Source organism: Agrilus planipennis, unplaced genomic scaffold, assembly GCF_000699045.2.
Source record: "Agrilus planipennis isolate EAB-ADULT unplaced genomic scaffold, Apla_2.0 scaffold6, whole genome shotgun sequence".
In the NCBI taxonomy this organism is placed as follows: domain Eukaryota; kingdom Metazoa; phylum Arthropoda; class Insecta; order Coleoptera; family Buprestidae; genus Agrilus; species Agrilus planipennis.
In genome coordinates, this window is record NW_020439302.1 from 2441207 (window position 1) to 2462804 (window position 21598).

The 21598-nt window shown below is 33.3% G+C and overlaps 1 protein-coding gene across 3 annotated transcripts in view; it reads left to right on the forward strand.

The window, feature by feature from the left end:
• LOC108744453 overlaps positions 1–21598 on the forward strand; it is a 119621-nt gene that overhangs the window by 56296 nt on the left and 41727 nt on the right. Inside the window, exon 1 of one of the 3 annotated variants that reach the window (XM_018480227.2) lies at positions 7770–8176. The exons of the other annotated variants lie outside the window; for them this stretch is intronic. The gene's annotated coding sequence lies outside the window, so the exon portion shown is untranslated. Of the gene's footprint in view, positions 1–7769; positions 8177–21598 lie in introns of those variants that run through there. 3 annotated transcript variants of the gene reach the window in all.

The following is a 21598-nucleotide window of genomic DNA, read 5'->3' on the forward strand; positions in this document are numbered from 1 at the left end:
ATTGTTTATTTTGCTTAATCACGTCTCAAAATGTTTTCTCCAAAGTACGCGGTACGGGGAATATTCGCAATTAAGAAAATAATAATGCAAATGATATTAATAATAAGTAGCTGCTGCATCTAACACGATCCGCGATGAAGATTCGTGAAAGTGTCTCGTTTCTTTTCACACTTGGTACACTTTCACTGTAATGTTCATCTAGATAATCCGTACGTTAAAAATTACACTTGCATACGCGTTCTGTACTTATCCACCGAGGAAGATGAAAAAGGATGATGCATACACTGGGTAGATTAAGAATAACTCAAATTTTTAGTTCTTTCTAGGTTTACAATAATTTTTATTCAAATAATGTCACTTTAGGGTTGTTCAATAACAAAAAAATCTTTATTTTTTAAAATATTGGTCAATAGATGACATCGTTGAGGTCAAATAATAATAATAATTCCATTTTGTATATTTTTGTATATTAAATAAAAATTATAAAATCACTGCAGTTTTAGGTAATTGGTATATAGGCTTCGATACTGCGATGTTTTAGTATAAACGATTTTACTGTCACTTTTTTAATTAAAAATTTCCTTCTTTTGAAATTATTAAACTAAATAGTTTATTACTTAATATTATACCTTAATTTTTAATTTTTCGAAGCTTCTATTTACTTAAGTACTTACTTAAATTATTCAATCTCCCATAGATGCCGAAATCTAAAAGGTAATCGCGACATTGAAAAGATAAGAGTTACGAATAATTTTTGGGTCTATTTTTATAATCCTGGGGACAAATTTTTCTGGTAAAATACAACCAAACTTTTAATTTATGTTAATCTTTGGGGATACTAATGTTCTCCCCCTTAATGCACCCTCCCTGTTCCCTTAAATCTTCTACAGCGAACTTCAATTCTTTTAAGTAAATAAATATTTTCACTCAGTATATGTGTTAATATATATGTAAACCTGTTCATGAGAATGCCACTGATCTAATAAATAATTTTTTTGAATCAATTAACTGGAGAAAGTGTCTGAGAACTCCCAGCGAACGCCCCCCTCCTTTCATCACCCCCTCGTAGGATGCAAAGTTATTACAAAATCGTCAATGTAACGTAAAAGAGAAAAAGTTTTAGATATTGATATTATGTATGTGTGTGTGTATACGAGTAGAGTAATAATATACATATTTACGTTTATATCGATTGTCTCAATTGTCAATATTACTTTTAAAATTACATTGCGAAAGAAAGCACAATCGGTCGGATACTGTTTCAACATGAAGCAAAAGTGAACGTTTGGAGTTAGTATATAAACATATGTACGTATAAGATATTTAATACGGGACTGTCAAGTAAAAAAGACGGACTTTCCCTGATCATTGTTTATCAGAAATATGTTGAAAGACATCGATGTGTATTTAGAGTATGTTGCTGTCTGTTTAAGGTACAAATACAAATGCAAAATGACAACTGCTTCTTTGCTTAGTTTTGAATCTCTTTTTCTGCTATTCTAATCTTTTATTGATAAATAATTAAAAGAGATTTTACTAATGAGTTAAGAGCAAATTCTCATTTCCCCTTATAGTATTTGTAGATAATAAGTATTTCTTTCTGGTTTTTAGTACCGCAATCCTTTACAACATTTCTCGCATTTATATCTTTACAATTAATAGTCTCATTTAGTAGATCATTCAAACAAGAGCAGTTTATGCAATCAGAGAATCAAAATATGTTCGCAGCTAATGATCTTGGTATCTATTGATCCTTGTAGATGATCGAGCATACGATTTAGTACTTTTATTTGTCATTTTTTCGTTGTTAATTGATAATATGTTCGCAGTATACGGAGAGACTTCAACGGTGCGTTAAGCGACGAACCCGAATTTCTCCTTATTCTTTTTTCTCTATTTATGTAACATTAGTCACTGTAATGTTTTGTCTAAAGGATTCCTTTACTGTCTGAGGAGAGGTTTAGAGTGTCAACTCTCTATAATGAAGTTGTACATCAGATAAACCCCTTATAGCGCATAAACTATCTGTTGTACAATTCATACAATATTGGTTTCAGTGTTTAAAATTTACTGTAGAAACAAATACAGACCTGAGTGTTTTTGTAAACTCTCCATCTGTTGTATATAACTCTCTTCTACGAAAACAAAAAATGTTTGCAACGAATGACCCCAGTGTTCCTTGGTTCTTATAGAGAATCGGGCATGTGATTTAGTACTTTTATTTGCTAGTTTTTCGTTGTTGATTGATAATATGTTCGCAATGTACGAGGAGACATCAACAGTGAGTTAAGCGACGAACCCGAATTTCTGTTTATTCTTTTTCTTTATTTATGTAACATTAGTCACTGTAATGTTTTGTCTAAAGGATTCCTTTACTTTCTGAGAAGAGGTTTAGAGTGTCAATTCTCTATAATGAAATTGTACATCAGATAAACTCCCTATAACAAATAAATTATCTGTTTTTCAATCGATTCAGTGATGGTTTTAGTGTTTAAACGGTACTCAAAAATTCTTTTTAATCCTATTTCTACTGCCTAATACATTTCTGTAATCTAACAAACCCTTTAAGTCTCGGAGACTATTGAGCCAACTTACCTCGCATTATTCTGTACATATATCATCCCTTAAATATTGGGGTTTAGAGTTCAAAAACTGTATTTTTTTAATTGAACAAGTGGCTAGATCGCGGTAGCATTTTAAAATACAATGACCTGGAATGTTTCCTGTAAATTTAATTACTTTTGCTCAGAAATTACAAATCCGTTATTTATCATGGTTAACTCGACTAATTCAACAATTACTTGCTTCATCCTTTTTTCCCGCCGCACACATGCGCACATGAACACTAACACATAGATTCATATTTAGATGTATGTATGTATATGTTGTGCACTTGAGTATACCCAGCCTTCTTGTAACTGTAAATTTATTAATAACAAAACTAATTGTATGTAAAGGGTTCGCGTAAAAAGCGTCTGGTTCAAGTTTAATTAGAATACATGTAAACAAAATTGTTATTATTATTCGACGCTGTTTCCTTAGTAATCCTTATTTTGCTTTTAAAAAAGTTAATTAGCTGCGAAGTTAATGTTTAAATTAACATATTATTAACTGTTTACGTACAATTCCTCAGTTTGTTTCGAAAATCGAGAAAAACACCTTTAAATATTTTTCCAATTTACTTAAAGTATTTGTGTTATTAACGAATTATATAAATACTAATTGCAAGTATTTGTTGATGGTTTGTAATGTCGCAAACCCTTGCAAAACTTCTCACACTTACAACTTCACAAATAGTTCTCAAAAGCTATTCAAAGATGATCAATTTATGCAATTAAATAAACAAAATATGTTCACAGCGATTGACTCCAGTGTCCCTTGATCCTTATAGAGGATGAGGCATGTGATATAGTATTTTTATTTATCTTTTTTGTATTGTTAATTGATGATATCTTCCCAGTATACAAAGAGACTTCAACAGTGCGTTAAGCGACGAACCCGAATGTCTCTATTCTTTTTTCCTTTATTTGCGCAACTTTAATCAATATTTCGTTTTGTCTAAAGTTCGCCTTTGCTTACTAAAGAAAGGTAATAATAGGCAACTCTCTATAATGAAACTCTTTATTAGATAAATCTCTCTATAAGGTTAACATTGCCTGTTTCACAACTAGTTGGTCGTTGATATTAGTGTTTGAAATGTATCTCAGAAACAGAAACCTAACTGTTTTTATAAATTTATCTACTTCTAAAGTAACTCTCTCTCTATTACGAATAACTCCTTTATAATTAAAGAATTATATAAATACTAATTGCAAGCATTTGTTGATGGTTTGTAATGTCGCAAACCCTTGCAAAACTTCTCACACTTACAACTTCACGAATAGTTCTGAAATGGTGTTCAAAGATGATCAATTTATGCAATTAAATAAACAAAATATGTTCTCAGCGATTGACTCCGGTGTCCCTTGATCCTTATAGAGGATGAAACATGTGATATAGTACTTTTATTTGTCATTTTTTCGTTCTTAATTGATAATATGTTCGCAGTATACGGAGAGACTTCAACAGTGCGTTAAGCGACAAACCCGAATGTCTCTATTCTTTTTTTCGTTTATTTGCGCAACTTTAATCAATATTTCGTTTTGTGTAAAGTTTGCCTTTGCTTACTAAAGAAAGGTTTAAAGTGTCAACTCTCTATTATGAAACTCTTTATTAGATAAATCTCTCTATAAGGTTAACATTGCCTGTTTCACAACTAATTGGTCGTTGATATTAGTGTTTGAAATGTATCTCAGAAACAGAATCCTAACTGTTTTTATAAAACTATCTACCTCTAAAGTAACTCTATCTTTATTACGAATGACTCCTTTATAATGTTCCCTTTATTAAAGTTTGATTACTTTGTCTAATTATCTTATTACTTAGTTACTTATACTGAACATTCTCTAGTTTTGTTATGCAATAAACATAATAGTACCTTAATTTTTATGAACTGAAGGTTCGTCTTCAACTAGGAACGTAACGTAAGAAGGTAGATAATTTATAAATGTCCCATTTATTATCGTTGCTTAAGAAGATGAACGTTCAATGTTTGTTTCTTCTGTTGATTTCTAATTTATTTCCATAAATGTTCATGTGTTGCATGAAATATACACTTTTTGTGACAGCAGCGATAATAAATGATAACGGAAGTAATATCTGTTTAACATAAATAAGAAATTTTCAATTTTCACCTTGAATTACATAGATGCATGGACGTGTGCTAGTTTATAGTGCCGCAACCCTTTGCAAAACTTTTCACATTTATAGATTAACAATTAATTCTCAAATGAATGTGTATGATCCTAGTGTTCCTTGGGTATTATAAAGGATAGGGCATGTGATTTAGGACTTTTATTTGCTAGTTTTTCGTTGTTAATAGATAATATGTTCGCAATGTACAAGGAGACATCAACAGTGCGTTAAGCGACGAACCCGAATTTCTCTTTATTCTTTTTTCTTTATTTATGTAACATTAGTCACTGTAATGTTTTGTCTAAATGATGCCTTTACTGCCTGAAGAGGGGTTTAGAGTGCCAACTCTCTATAATGAAATTGTATATCAGATAAACCCCCTATAACGTATAAACTATCTGTTTTAAAATTGATACAATATTGGTTTCAGTGTTTAAAATTTACTGCAGAAACAAATAAAGACCTAAGTGTTTTTATAAACGTGTTGAATGTTGAAACGTATTTTTCACATGTTGATTTCTAATTTATTTTGTTTTAGTATGTGTATGTCACAAGAAATATACATTTTTGTGTAACAGCATTGATAATAAATGATAACGGAAGTGATGTCTGTTGATCATAAATAAGAAATTTTCAATTTTCACCTTGGATTATGTACGTGGATGTATGCTACGTTTAGGTGCATAGACTGTAATTTATACGATTTCTATTTCTCTAATTACGTATCTGTATCCATATAATTAATTGACATGGTATATTATCAAATTAATTTAGCGTAAATAACAGAAAGTATATTCAGGAAAACGTTTCGAAAATATTTATGTAAAATATGAAAATAGTTTTAGGGAAATCAATGTCAAAAGGGGAGGAATCATTAACAACACCTAAGTTTCGTCCTTGTTAGTCATCTTCAGGGTAGATTGTTGGTTATTTATTGTAAGCTTTTATATAAATGATTAATTAACTAATAGTTTACCCTGATATTAAAAACGAAACGTAAGGTTTCTTTGTGATATTATATTATCCTTTCTCCCTTATTTGGCTTTGATTTTTATACGATAAATAAATTGGATGAAAATGTTAATTCTCATTATGAAAATTCGTGATGCAGGTATGTAGTTTTTAGTTAATCGATATTTTTCATTCCGATTTAGCCCAAATCCGAAACCTTGCCGTTATTGCATTCTTCAAATGCCGGTAAAGATATCGTAGTGACATTCCGACAAGAAGTTGTTAATTACGATTTATTTATTATTGTGGAACATACATAATTATTTGAAATTATTCATCATTTATAAAGCATTGCTAATATAACCGTTTATCTGCCTACGATCGAAATTGTCCGTTTGCAAATTTATTGTTATAGCACATGCATTACAGTTTTCATTAACTGTATCTGTTTGTAGTATGGGTACATCGTGGTGTCCATATGGAGGCAGGATAATGACAGCAGGTGTCATTTCTATAGTTCAGCTCATTGTAACGGACTTAAGTAATATAGCAGGTCGTCAATGATAAAACACATTGCGCTAACTGTGATATATATATATATACATACATGTTTATTTATTTAACTAAGTACATGTATATATATATATATGTACGACAAGTAATAACATGGTTATAATCTGTATATAAACCATGCGGGTGTTATTAGGTAATTTACGTATGCATGAGGATGTCTCCATCGTAAGTGGGTTAGGTACTTGTTACTTCTTAAGTTGGAACACTGATATTGACAAATTAGTTAATGCTTTCGTAAATTGATGCTGTTCTGGTTCACGTCTAAAGTCATCCAGCATCAGAGATGGAAGAAACTCTGAAGAAGCTCGCTACTCATGCTAACGAAACGTCTAATGGACGATTCTAGGTTTTATAACGATTTATTTCATCTTCACAATTATTTTTATATATCTAGGCATCTATTGCGATTTTCTCGATACATTTCCAAAGAAAATTAAAAGAAAATTCATTTTCTCTAATTGCATTCCTGTGTCCGAGACGTTACCAAAAGCTTTTGGTATTTACTAAAAGAAAGCTCTGCGTAAAGTGTACATTTTTTTGTTCTATTCAGTTACATATATGATTAAGTGTATACTTAATACCAATACTGATAGCAATAACGAAAGGACTTCGTTTATGTTAGTTTATAATTTTAATTTTTTGAAATTGTTGCTGCCATCTGTTCAATTCCAAACAAAACTAGCAGCTAAGTCAGAAATGCTTAAGAGAGACAGCTTTCAGATGTAAACACCTTGGTGAAGGTGAACTGCCTGTTGTGTTCGTCCACTAGGTACAGTTTTCCTCTAATAGATGTAGCGTAAGTTAAGTATACTTAAGAAGAAGTGACTTAAAAAGAACTTTTTTATGATGCAAATGCTGAAACGGGAAGGCGCTTGTGGAACCCGCGAAGATCTGGTCCAATATCTCAATACCTTAAAGTAATTTTTAATTTCTCTTAGTTAATTATTATTTTCCGATACTGTCTGTTTGTAAATATAATTATTCTTCTTTTTTTGACTCTCAGGAAGACGAAGAGATCACCTTTGTAGGTCTTTTCGTATTAAATTTGATTTTTCAAATATGATCCTTATTTAATCTGAGTTTGCAATCTGTATTTCTCAATTTAACACTCATGGAATTGATCAAATTTCAAACCAAATTCCACCCTTCTACAAAATATATTTCTACTCCTAACAGGTACGATTTTCAACAAAAACCCATCCCTCCTCAGAAAGAATTTAAGTAACTGGAAGCTACGACTTTAAGGGTGTTCTTTTTTGGCACTATTTTTCCTAAGAAGTTCTTCCAAGCTACTTTTCTGACTACAGTCATATTCCCTTGAAGTATTTCGAACATCCTGTAGGTAGGTACTATACACATCGAATCGTATGGTATAAATACATGTGAATACGTCGCCCCCATCGTGGTCGCCAACCGGCACAAATATGTGACATCTCATTCCCTTCCATTGCTACCACGATTCTTTTCCTCCTTCTACTTTTTCACCTGCATTACCTGTCGCGGACCGCGGTCGTAATTTGTTTCCGAGGCACCATCGAAGAACCATCGTCATCGGTCGTACCAGTGTTTGTTTGTTTGTTGCAACGACCAACAATCGCGCTCCCCCAGCAACCAACAACAATCGAATAAACCGAATTCTACTCACAAGTGCGACAAAAATCAAAACAATTGCTATCTCTCCGACAACGCAACGTCATAAAACAAGTCTTTCGGTTTTTATTTTTCGGGACAATTGTTGTTGGTTGATTTTCGGTTGTATCTCATCGTAGGAAGTTGGCCGAGAGAGTGCTAAGTGTGTTTTTGTTTAGTTGCGGAGATCGCGTTCAACAACCTGTGGTGGCAGAGGTGCCACCATATCGCTGGGCCGATGCCGTTTACGTAGGTGGCCAATGAAAAGTAACAGTAAATACGGTGGTTGGTACGTAATCATTTTCTTAAAGTAGTTACTGATTAGAACGTTTATGCTCTCCGGATGTTTCTGTCCGATTAGAGGGTAATTTGTTTTGTTACGTAATTGTAATTTGTATGTTCTAATGATTATTAGTGCTACTAACAAATGGGTCGTGGTTTTCTCACGGTGTTTTCTACCGTGTTGTTGGTTGTCGAGAAAGTTACGACAAACACCAATTTCGTGTTCATATAAAATACCACTAGCAGTATAAATAGTAATTAAGCAAATTGAATGGTGTTCTAAGATCAGCAAATGGGCTAATTCATATGCATGGAAGGAAAAGTAAATCATTTTTTCTTCTCCTGTTTCCCTACCTGGGAAATTAGCGATATGTCACATCGAGAATCGAAGATGTGTGTATTATTTTATGTGACAGATAATCATCACAGGGAAGCATCAAATACTTTCGCAAAAAAAGAATATATTTTCAGATAGACGTGATTGAAAAGTAGATTCCATATGGAGAGATGATATTCTGATTTGGGTCTAACGCTTACCAGCGTTTTGCTAGCATGAGTGGCGAGCATCTCCACCCAGCATCGAAAATGGAAAGATCTCTGAGGAAGCTTGCCACCCGTGCTAGGGAAATTGCTACTCCAACCGATGATGACCTTTAGACTCGAATCAAAAGAGTACCAGTCGACCAATTGGCGGCGAAAACCTTTAGCAATTATATTCCACATTATTATGAAAAAAAATGCCGATAATTTCTGTTCGGTAAATGTATTAACGTTTAAAAATATAATATTCGATTGGTATAACTTTTAACGTAAATGACAGGAAGTTTGCAGTAATCATGTGGGTACTTTTTGTGGGATAAAACATTAAAGGGCTAAAATTCTTTAATAATTTCAAGTATCTACAACTAATTCTATTTCCTTTTTGCTTCAAAGTTTTCAGGAAATTAACAAAAATGTCTTTTGATGAGATACGACGTCTAAAGATGTTCTATAAAAAAACTGCATTTGGTTTATCAATTAATGGTATAAAGCTCTAGAATTGCAACCAAAATTTTCCGTTGATCTTTTGTTTCTTATTTTCCAATTTACATAATAGAGAAATAACTTGTTTTTAGGAAATACAAGTTAAAGGTCAAACCAACGAAAATTATGCCATATCTACAAATACTTTTCAAGAGTTTTATATCTCAGATTCTCCAATTATTTGTTCAGGTATTTCGCTGTAAATCTGACCTAACCTAACCATATATTATTATAAAGAAAAGAAGTCTGTGATAGTATTCTATATTTTAAAATATCAAAATAATAATTGATAGTAATAACGTTAGATATGCCATGAAATTGGAACTGAATGCTCATTTATTATTGATATTATTCGATTATGCATTATACCAAAATTAAAGTCCTTCTAAATCCTTGAACCAGTTTGATTATTAAATTACATTCTACTGCAACAGCTACTAATACATAGAGGAAATTAATACTTATTACGGACTTTCAAAGTAATTCTTTATAGATTATTTATGTAAGATACAATAGTGCATTCGTTAAACCATATTTTTGCCTCATCAGAATAAAGAAGTAATCCACCTTATAAGCTTTTTTAAGAAGTACCAACAACTTGCCCATTTCCTTCACGGTGTACTTTTACTCTTCCTTTAATCCCTTACCTATAGATATTTTCTTGGATTTATACGAAAAACACTTGACTGTTGGTTGCAACGGTACATATTCTTTTATTGTTGTCAACGCCTTTTTGGTTTCCGCTTGGTTTAACAATCAAGTCAATTGAAGTCGCGCCTTTTTACGATTGTAGGAAGTACGTACATGTTTGAATTTGCATAGTTTTCGAAGGCTATGCTTTAACACTTAACTATACATATATATATGTATAAATCGATTAAACGGTAAAATGTTTAAATAATGCTTTTAACACTAAGTACATGTATATATATATATATGTACGACAAGTAATAACATGGTTATAATCTGTATATAAACCATGCGGGTGTTATTAGGTAATTTACGTATGCATGAGGATGTCTCCATCGTAAGTGGGTTAGGTACTTGTTACTTCTTAAGTTGGAACACTGATATTGACAAATTAGTTAATGCTTTCGTAAATTGATGCTGTTCTGGTTCACGTCTAAAGTCATCCAGCATCAGAGATGGAAGAAACTCTGAAGAAGCTCGCTACTCATGCTAACGAAACGTCTAATGGACGATTCTAGGTTTTATAACGATTTATTTCATCTTCACAATTATTTTTATATACCTAGGCATCTATTGCGATTTTCTCGATACATTTCCAAAGAAAATTAAAAGAAAATTCATTTTCTCTAATTGCATTCCTGTGTCCGAGACGTTACCAAAAGCTTTTGGTATTTAGTTTTGTGTAAAGTTTGCCTTTGCTTACTAAAGAAAGGTTTAAAGTGTCAACTCTCTATTATGAAACTCTTTATTAGATAAATCTCTCTATAAGGTTAACATTGCCTGTTTCACAACTAATTCTCATTTCCCCTTATAGTATTTGTAGATAATAAGTATTTCTTTCTGGTTTTTAGTACCGCAATCCTTTACAACATTTCTCGCATTTATATCTTTACAATTAATAGTCTCATTTAGTAGATCATTCAAACAAGAGCAGTTTATGCAATCAGAGAATCNATACATATATATATGTATAAATCGATTAAACGGTAAAATGTTTAAATAATGCTTTTAACACAATAGGTAGTAAACAATTAAATTTTATCGGGAAACCTTGACCAACACAAAATAGTACCTAACTTTCGGAATTTCCTTTTAACTTGGCTATCTAATAATATAATAACAATACTAATAATAGAACACGTGTAATTACATATAAATGCATTGTTACTAACAATTATTAACAGTGTTATGTCCAAATTAATTGTTTGATGACAATAACTGGAATTTTCACAACCACTTGTCGATAATTCTATGCCTAATTTGGACATTATCATCACAAATTACCTAAACCGTATGTAATTTCGATAAATACGAAGTCAATAGCTGTAAAATGAAATACAATATGTACAAAAATAGTAATATAAAGACATTTTGTAACAGGCACGATCTCACAACCTTTCTAAACAATATATTTGAGCAATTAATATTTAGTAAACATCCTGTCTCAATGTGGAAAAGGATCGGATTGTTTTTCGTGCAAATTTGGTGCATTAACCATGGCATTCTACGATGTTGTTCAACCGTGTAGTAGTTTTCTTTTCCAAGATAAAATTTCGAAAAATTAAGCCTATATAAAGTATTCCATTCTTGTTACTTTCATGCCATAACTTACATCGAACTTTCACTAATAAAAATCGACCACAAAATATAATAACTGCTCCGAAAAGAAGGAAAAATTGCATGCTTTATGATAAATATAAACAATTAGTACGAATATGGCAGTAATTACATTGTATGATACATCTTAAGTTTGTTAAACAAGAATTAAAGCGATTTATTAACTTTCTTTTTAACTTATGTGCTGCATCAATTGTTATCTTTAACACTAATCTGAAACAGCTGAAAATGTTAAAATGTGTAAGTTCAAATTAATTAATAGCTCGTAGTCCAATTATTATAATTATAAACCAAAATGTTTGAACGTTTTTAAGATAATTAATTCATTTACAGACACAAATCGAATACCAAATTGTCAGTCCCGAAGATTGCGGTTCAAACACCAGACAAAAATTAGTCTCAGATAAAATAGTCGTAAAAAACAATTTCAATAATAACGTCTAATTAAAATCATCTTATTACTATTTAATTACTGTCGGTGCAACACCTACAAGTATATATATATATCGTACTAATTTTTTAACGAAAAAAACATAAGACGAATGTGCTTCACAATTAAGTAATAACCGGTCTGTAGGGCGGATGCTTTCAAGTACATTCCAAAGCCAACATCGATTCTACACTACGGAAACTTTTTAAAAGCAATCTGTATGGCTTTCAACCGCATTATTATGAGTTAGCTTGTTGGTAAAAGCACATATCAAGTTGAATTACCACTAACCACTATGCCTGAAGGCATTTTCATTGCAAATTGCTTTAGTGGTTTCTTAGCTTTGGATATCCAGGGTGGCTCTCATTATTTCGGTTTTTACAAGCATGCAGCACGTAAATGATAGCAAATCTGCCAGTGAGGATTAATTGAGGCATTTATTTGTTGTGGTTACTGTAACGCTAGAATAAATTATCGTTCTATTTTCGGTACTATATAGAATTTCGATCTAGGCTGCTTATCTAAGGGTAATGAATTATACATAATTTGTGGAGGTTTTCCCTGTCGTGAAGAATAATTTGGAGGGGATTGACAAAGGAGAGAAACAACCAGGGTAAGGTTCACCTTATATGCAGCTTAACAGGGTTGTTTTGAATAAATGTGTATATTAGTTAGTTATACTTATATTGAAAAAGTGTTTAGCTTGCTACGATTTTAATTTATAAAACAATCGAACCATCAGGTAGGTGAAAACCGCGCAATCGATTTTCCAGCCCATTTGAATTTGTGCCACCCTGTATATGTAAATTGTACACGTCAAGACAGCCGAGAAATAGTCTTTGATCGTATTAATGTTTAAGCTTATGCCCAAGGTGGTCATCACCTCTCTCTCATTCGTGGAGGCATTACATACAAGGAAATGACATAGTAATAGCGATGGTATTTTGAATGCAAGAAATACACCGCTGTTTATGCTAATTAATCGAGCAACTGCAAAATATAAGCCCATTGCAGTTAAATTCGTCTAAATTTTGAATTGGGAAATACAAACTACCAAAACATATATTAAGAATAATAGTTAATGAACAGGAATCACATATCAAAACCATAAGCGTATTATTCAATTCACTACTTAATCGATCACCATGAAATTTTGTACATACATTGTCAAGGGTACAGAAAAGGACAAAGGGTACCTTTTATCCAAAAAAAATTTGTTCTCGAGGGATAGAAACACTGGTTTTATGTGGTCGTCGATGATCCTTGACACGTATTTAGGATTAGGACATCAACGCGAGCGAAGCCCCAGGTAAAACCTGTCATGAAATTTTATACACGAATTGTCAGGGGTACGGAAAGGAACATAGGGTCCCTTTTATCGTTTTTGACAAACGCGACCTTGTCCACTCCAAAATTATTAAGCAATTTTCGAAGTAAGGCACGCCTACTGTTTTTAACAGTTAGTTATTATTATTTTAAGAGACACGTTGCAAAAGTTTGTTATTTTTCGTCATGTAGGTACTTGCCAATAGAGTACCTAACGCTATTACAGTAGTAGTAAAAACGTTGAAATTGCATATAACGAATTACCTACTACTTAATAATTTTTCGAAACTTTTGAGTTACATTTTTCTTAAAAACAGTCACGTATTAATTAGCATGTGGTATGTAAAAATTTCAGGTCTTTGCACCTTCCTATATGTGATGTTTGGTACCTTTAATTCCATTTTAATTACTCGAATAAATTATAATCGAGACCACTAATAAGACATTCTTTGATACAATACATTTAAAAAAATCCATTATTTGATTTATATATTTTTTTACCATTGAAAGGTCCAATGTTGACATTTAATAATTGATATAAATTTGACCATAGTTTGTCGAACAAAAGGGTCAAAATCCTAACTAATATAATAAATGAGAATGTAAGTTTGTTTGTTTGTTTTACACCTTAACTACTGAACCAATCATCATGAAATTTTGTACACACATTGTCAAGGGTACAGAAAAGGACAAAGGGTACCTTTTATCCAGAAAAAGAATTTTGTTCCCAAGGGACAGTGGTCTACGTAATTAGGGCATCAACTCGAACGAAGCCACTAGTAATCATTCAATGATCAAATATAGAAAGATTCTCATAAAAATTTACCAGAATTTTGCGATTGGTATTAAAACTGTTTGTACCCACGTATGGTTGTCTTTTACACGATTCCTAAACGGTGGCGTCTTTTACAGTATCATAAATGACAATCGCCAAGTGTGCGCTGCTTATTACAGAAATATCTACAAATACGCGACATCCTGTGTTTGCATTGTTTTAATATTAATTAATTCTCGTGCATGTTTGTACACATTTACAGGCACGTCGTATTCTTGCATTCTTCTTCCATATGCGTTTATGTAAAAGTAGGCTGTATGAACAAGTGGCATGCACTGCCCACTTGATCAGGTGTGTGTGTGTTTTCTTGACGTTTTCAACCACAGCTCGTGCGATTATATTAACAAGTATTCGGATGTAAATCGCCGCTGCTAATATAAATAATTTCTGAGAATTATGTCAGTGTGTCAAATGCGAAATTATCGAAACCGCGTGCGGTTAATCTTCTCACAAGTACGCCGGATACGGATAACCGTTAATTTTTGTTCTAATTAGCCCTATTATACTCTATTCGTTGTTATTCTATTATTTGCACTCGTTTAGACGTGTCTTTACTTTCAATTTTCTGTTACAAATCGACCCTAGGAATATGTGTCGAAGTGAAATGACGTGGAATATACGTTTTCCTTAATTAATTTATTAATTACTTAGTTAACTGAAACGGTGAACTTGTTCTTGATCGCTCTCACCTTAATCATCATTATCATCATCATCGTTGTAATTAGTGTCGGCCATTTTTTAAACTCTTTGCAGTTAATCTTAATCATCATCCTTATAAGGAAGTTAATCCTAAGACTGTTTCGACGTGCGCCCCTCCACTCATCCTTCCTGTACTATAAGACATTTCAAATTTCTCGAAAACTATATTTCTGTATCCTTATTGACTTCGTTAGCGTCCATGGTACATTACACACCCAGCGGCATAGCCCAGAGGTTTATTTCATTCGGGAGGACGCCGGTTCGATTTTGGGTTCGTCTGCGTCGATCCAAATTTTTCTGTGGTTTCCTTGGACCACTTAGGCAAATGCTGAGACAGTAATATTCCAAAGATAATCTTTCATTCTCTTCTGTCCTCATTTCGTCCGTCTCATCTTCCTCACCCGAACCACCACCCACCCATTCCCACGATTCCTGAAAGGAGACTGAAGAGGGCCTTCCGCCCTACCTTCCGGAGCCGGTCCAGCATTACTGGCTGGTTAAAGTTTAGTTATTTTTAACTGATTTATTCATTCTTAGAATATGGACTTCTTCTTTTCAGTTTCTGCTCTTTTTCATAGTAAAACTTTTTATTGAAAATTATCGAAAATTTTGTCGGGCCTCTCCAAATTTATTTTTAGTCTTAGAAGTGTGATGTCTTACTTCTTGCAGTTTCTAATTTTCATGTTAGTTTAAGTCCTGAGACTAATTTTCAAGAACCGGTGCTATTCTTTAAGGCATTTTTAAGAAAGTGTAACGTTTGTTGCTCCTATATAACACAGTATATTTTACTTGACCGTTGTCGGCTGCTTGAAACTTTCATATTGCGGAAATCTTCACCGCGAAATCGCTGAATACTCAGGACCGTAGGCGGCAGAGCAATTTAAGTCATTGTTTCGTAATATTACGGTAGTGCAACAATCATTCTAACTGACTACAGACTATGGATAGCCGTATAACTCCGACATTCACCGTTTCTTCTGCTGACTAGTCATTATCTTCACTTGCAGCGCATGATTTGATTTAGAATAACAGTAAAATAATAACGCAAAGACGACTGCGCCCAAAGATCATTTTTGTCGTCGTGGATTGTAATACTGAAGTCTCTTATTTTCAGTTATTATCATCATCATAAGGTCGTCAGTCCTAAGACTGGTTGGACACGCACCTCCACTCTTTCCTATCCTCAGTTAATCTTCGCATTTCCCTAAAACTAGAACATCCCAAATCCTTATATATTTAGTCAACAGAAATCTAATCTAGGTCTACCCCTAGTCCTCATAACTCTTGTTTCTGCCTCTAATATGTCTCTATCTAGACCTTCCACAGAGTTCTCTGTTGTCCTCTTCATTTCTAACCTTCTCTGTCATTTCGAACGTTTCTAACCTTTTCTTTTCCACAGCGCCCACAGTCTATGTTTTGCACCCGTACAGCACCGCGCTCCAAACATACACCTTTATCATTTTTTTTTTCAATTTTTATATCATATTAAAAATTTATAGAGATACAGAACATTACTGGATGTAAATTAACTGAAAATAATATATTAAACGCCAAATGATTAATGTGCAGCATCCTCTCCACATGAAGGTTGGTAAAGTCGTATTCTAGTGAGGACTAAATGTTATTTATTACCTAGGAGGGAATGCAGTACTTTCATCCCTGAAACCATAAGGGGTAATGTAAAGTGAATTTTTGCTATTAAACATAAGCAGTTAAGAAGAAATTTAAATAAAGGATTAAATCAAGCAAAACAAACTAGCGTGAGAGTTAAATTTAATGTTAAATCTAGAGTGCAGAGTCAGTAAACAAAAGAAAGTTCAGTTTCCTTTTGACGATGCAAATTTTTAAAAATGTTTAGTCATTATAATTTTCTAATACGTCGATCGTATGGTTCTTGCGGTCTAAAGACAATGCGTTTTATAACCCAGTGCCATTCGATGGTTTGGCTGGCGTTCGGAATAAGGATGGGCATCTGACATGGGCATGTTTTGCAATAAAGCGGCTTACGTATACCGTCAGGTATATGGGTGGCCATGAGCGAGAAACATTCTATTGTTTCATAGTGTAATAGTGACAGTTAAAATTCAGTATAAGTAACAGGACAAGTCATGGAAACAGAAAAGAACTAAATTTCATTTCAATTTCCTATTAAAAAACATAAACTGGAATTAAAAGTTGTTGTTGGCAAAACTGTGTCTTCATTTAGCGAAGGTTCCTGTGACCATCATCATGTAGAACCTACCATACCTCTGGTTATAGAATTGAACGGTTTAACCGTTTCAACGATAAACCTAACCAACCTTATCCTAAAAAACGATAATTAGAATTTAATTTGAAATTTTTTGTGACAAATGGCGCTGATCACTTTAGATAAGTGGGTAAATGTACATATATATAATTAGTGACTGTTCTAAGACTTGGAGTCCAATATGTAATGCAGTAGTTCTACGTATTAAGTGTTTAATGTCAGTTGTCTAATAACTAATAATATTTGAAAGTTTGCAACGGCATAACTGTTTTTAGTTCCACCAGACTCTTGTGTGTATGGTGTGAACTCTTCTTATGCCAATAACGATCTAGCAGCCAATGCTATCGATCTTTTGGCGGTATATGATCGAAGTTGCCTTTGGTTAATTACTTAGCATGTATGAACAATCATACATATGTGACTTTTTTTCTATGCACTGCTTTTAGGATTCCTGGTTTTTGCATAGTTATTATTCAATTTTTTTACATGAATGTTAGTTAACTTTAACACATTAAGCACTATACTGGATTAGTTCTTAATTAAGTTATAATTTGCGACACAATTATTTAATAAGGAATTACGAAAATGGTTATGTAGTTTTCCTTATGGAGATAGTATCGTATCATCGGATTGCTTGTAAAATTTTGAACCCTTTTTTCCTTTTCGGTTTTTCGACAAGACGAATAGTTACGGAGTAATTAACGATTAAAAATCCAAATAAGTGACCAATGAGAAAGCGTTTTGTTTGCTGCAAGTAGAAGCCTGAGTCACGCCTACTTCATTGTGCAGCAAACTCGTTGTGTACTAATTGTTTAATAAGTTTAATATTCAATTGTTAATATCTCAGTTAATATGCATCTAATCGAAAAACCGAAAAGGAGAAAGTCGCTTAGAATTTTGCAAACAACCGATTGGCATAAATAATTTTAAGTATTATTATATTTCTTTAAACATATTCAGGGACGGTAGGGAAAGAGCTAATAAATAGAGATAGGAGACGAAAGATTAGAAGAAGTGGCTGATTTTAGATATCTATTAGGAAGTCAGATAAGTCAGAACGGAAGGAGTAGTAGGGATATAAAGCACAGGATAGCGCAGGGTCGTGTCGCCTTTAATAAAAAGAAGTCACTTCTATGTTTGCGAACGATTAAATTAGAAATTCAAAAAAGATTGTTAAAGGTTTATGTTTGGAGCACGGCGTCGTACGAGTGCGAAACATGGACAGTGGGTGCGGCGGAAAAGAAAAGGTTAGAAGCGTTCGAAATGTGGTGTTACAGGTAAATGATGAGGATATCGTGGATAGAGAAGGATAGAAATAAAGAGGTATTAAAAATAATTAATAAATAAGGTAACAATAAGAAATAGGCGAGATGGGTTGATAGGACACCTTCGCAGGCATGAAGGTCTAGTCAGAGACATATTAGAGGTAGAAGCGGGAGTTAGGAGGGGTAGAGGTAGATCCAGATTAGATTACTGTTCGCAAATAATTAAGGATGTGGGATGTTCTAGTTTTAGGGAAATGCGAAGATTAACTCAGGATAGGAAGGAGTAGAGGTGCGTGTTCGACCAGTTTTAGAACTGACGACCTTCTGATGATGATGAAACATATTCAGAACACCCTGTACAAGAGCTGTCGATGGAATGCTGTAGAATGTTTGCATTTTATCCGATGAAGTAAAAGCGAGACAGACTTACTATCGTCCGTCTGACGTGTGCTCTTCTCAAGAAGACATCAAATCACGATTTTCCGAGCGATACTTCGTGTTTGCAAAGAATTGACCTAAAGACCTACAAAAACATCCCAACACAAGCTCACACGTACATGTAAACACACGCACATAGATGCGCGCGTAGACAGCGAAGTATTTCTCTAGAGACGAATAAAAGTTTGTTGAACGAGTGTAAAACACATCGAGAACGGTAAAGTTTTATAGGAAGGTAGGTAGGAACGCAATCCATTCCAAATTTGCTGCAATAGCAGCGCAACGGAATGCAGTACGTTTCACGCGAATTCTGCAGAAAAACAAAACAAATTAATGTCAATCGGAGCGAGATTCCATCAGGTCGTCAGTCCTGCCTGTCTTGGGCCAATTTTCGAATTTTCCGAAAGGTATTTACCGAAAGTAATCTCAAGAAAAATGCATTAGGGATAATGGGAAAGGTATGGAGAATAGGAGAAATAAATTGGGAAAACATTAAGGATAATGGGAAAGGTATGGAGAATAGGAGATAGAATTTAGGAAAGCATTAAGGATAATGGAAAAGGTATGGGGAATACGAAAAAGAAATGAAGAAATTATTAGTTATAATGAGAAAGGTATGCGGAATAGGAGAAGGAAATGAAGAAATTATTAGGGATAATGGGAAAGGTATAGGGAATAGGGGAAAGAAATTTGGAAAACATTAACGATAATGGGAAAGGTATGGAGAATAGGAGATAGAATTTAGGAAAGCATTAAGGATAATGGGAAAGGTATGGAGAATAGGAGAAAGAAATTTGGAAAAAATTAACGATAATGGGAAAGCTATGGAGAATAAGAGATAGAAATTAGGAAATCATTTAAGATAATTGGAAAGGTATGGGGAATACGAGAAAGAAATGAAGAAATTATTAGTGATAATGAGAAAGGTATGGGGAATAGGAGTTTTTAATTTTAAATATCTTAAATTCATCAGTCTTGTTTATCCCTAGTTAATCTTCACATTTACCGAAAACCCGATCGTCCCATCGTATTTACCGAAAGTAATCTGTTTCTGCGTTTTAGTTATTTAGAAGTAATTAAAGAAATTTTTAAAGTGTAAATAACCTTTCGACAACAAAACATTGAATTATATTATAAATTAAAAAGAAATCTCCTTTTCCTTAAGCTAATTAATTTTATTGTTACTACAATAATTGTAAATATAAATTAGTTTGCTATTACTTTTTGTATACAGATGCCGAGAAAATAATTGCAGTCCTGTTTTACCTTTACAATCTAACGACAGCTATTTTTAAAAACAACTTTTTCAATTAAATTATATATGTAAATCTATATATGTGTATAATACACTTAGGTATATATAATTTATACAAAACGTGTACTGTTCGTTCCGGAAACACGTGAACTAGAAACGTGTGCAATTCTATTTTTCTAAATGCCATTAAAACTATTTAATAAACTTACTTCTTATATCATAAAAATGGCAGGCAATGTTATAAACATTATTATAATAAGACAATCGCTTATAAAATAGTTACTACTTTATAACCAATAATACACCTAAGAACTATAATGATGTCATATCTATACTTAGGTATTATTCTAATCACTCACTTATAAATAACAGTAAAGTTTATTGGATTATTGTTGAATTCATATTCATATAAATATAATTTCATGTAGATATTATTAACGTCACAATTATTTCGTAAACATATTTCTGTTATATAATTTTTTCTTGTGATTTCTAGTAGTGTATAAATTAATTCGGTACAGTCTTGGCTTTGAATTAAACGGAATCAACTATCGGGTTGTTCGGAAAGTCATTTCGTTTTTTCCCGACAGAGGATTTAATTGTATTCTTTTGCACACAACTTCACATTTAAGCCGTATAATTTTTATATGCTTTGAGAGCTCATATAACAAGGCTTGTGTGTGAAAAATTCCAATTAATTCTACGCAGTAGTTTTTGGTTGGTGCCCTTGAAATATGGAGAGCGATAAGCAGCATTTTCGACATATCTTACTGTTTTACTACAGAAAGGGTAAAAATGCTGTTCAAGCCAGAAAGAAATTGACTGATGTGTATGGAGAAGGTGTGTTGACAGTACGCCAGTGCCTAAACTGGTTCGCTAAATTTCGATCCGGCAATTTTAATGTTGAAGATGCACCACGTTCGGGAAGGCCGGTTGAAGCTGATAAAGACACGATAAAGACATTAGTTGATGTGAGATCGCATTGAGGTTAAATTTATCAAATTCAACAGTTTATGACCACTTGAAATGCCTGGGATTATCCTCGAAGCTCATGTATGGGTTCCCCATGTTCCCACAGAGAGAAATCTGTGTCGCCGCATTGACGTCTGCGATTCGCTTCTCAAACGTCACGAAAATGATCCGTTTTTGAAGCGCATCATCACTGGGGACGAAAAATGGGTTGTATACAACAACGTCAAACGCAAGAGGTCATGGAGCAAAAAAGATGAACCGGCTCAAACCATTTCCAAAGCCGATATTCACCAAAAAAAGGTGATGCTGTCTGTTTGGTGGGATTTTAAAGGAATCGTTTTTTTTGAGCTTTTACCGGATAACACAACGATTAATTCGGAAGTCTACTGTCATCAGCTGGACAAACTGAATGATGCACTTCAACAGAAAAGGTCAGAACTAATCAACAGGAAAGGTGTAGTGTTTCACCAAGACAACGCGAGACCTCACACAAGTTTGGTCACTCGCCAAAAGCTTTTACAGCTTGAATGGGATACAATGCTACACCCACCATATTCTCCAGACCTGGCACCATCGGATTATTATTTGTTCCGGTCACTCCAAAATTTTTTAGACGGTAAAACCTTCACCT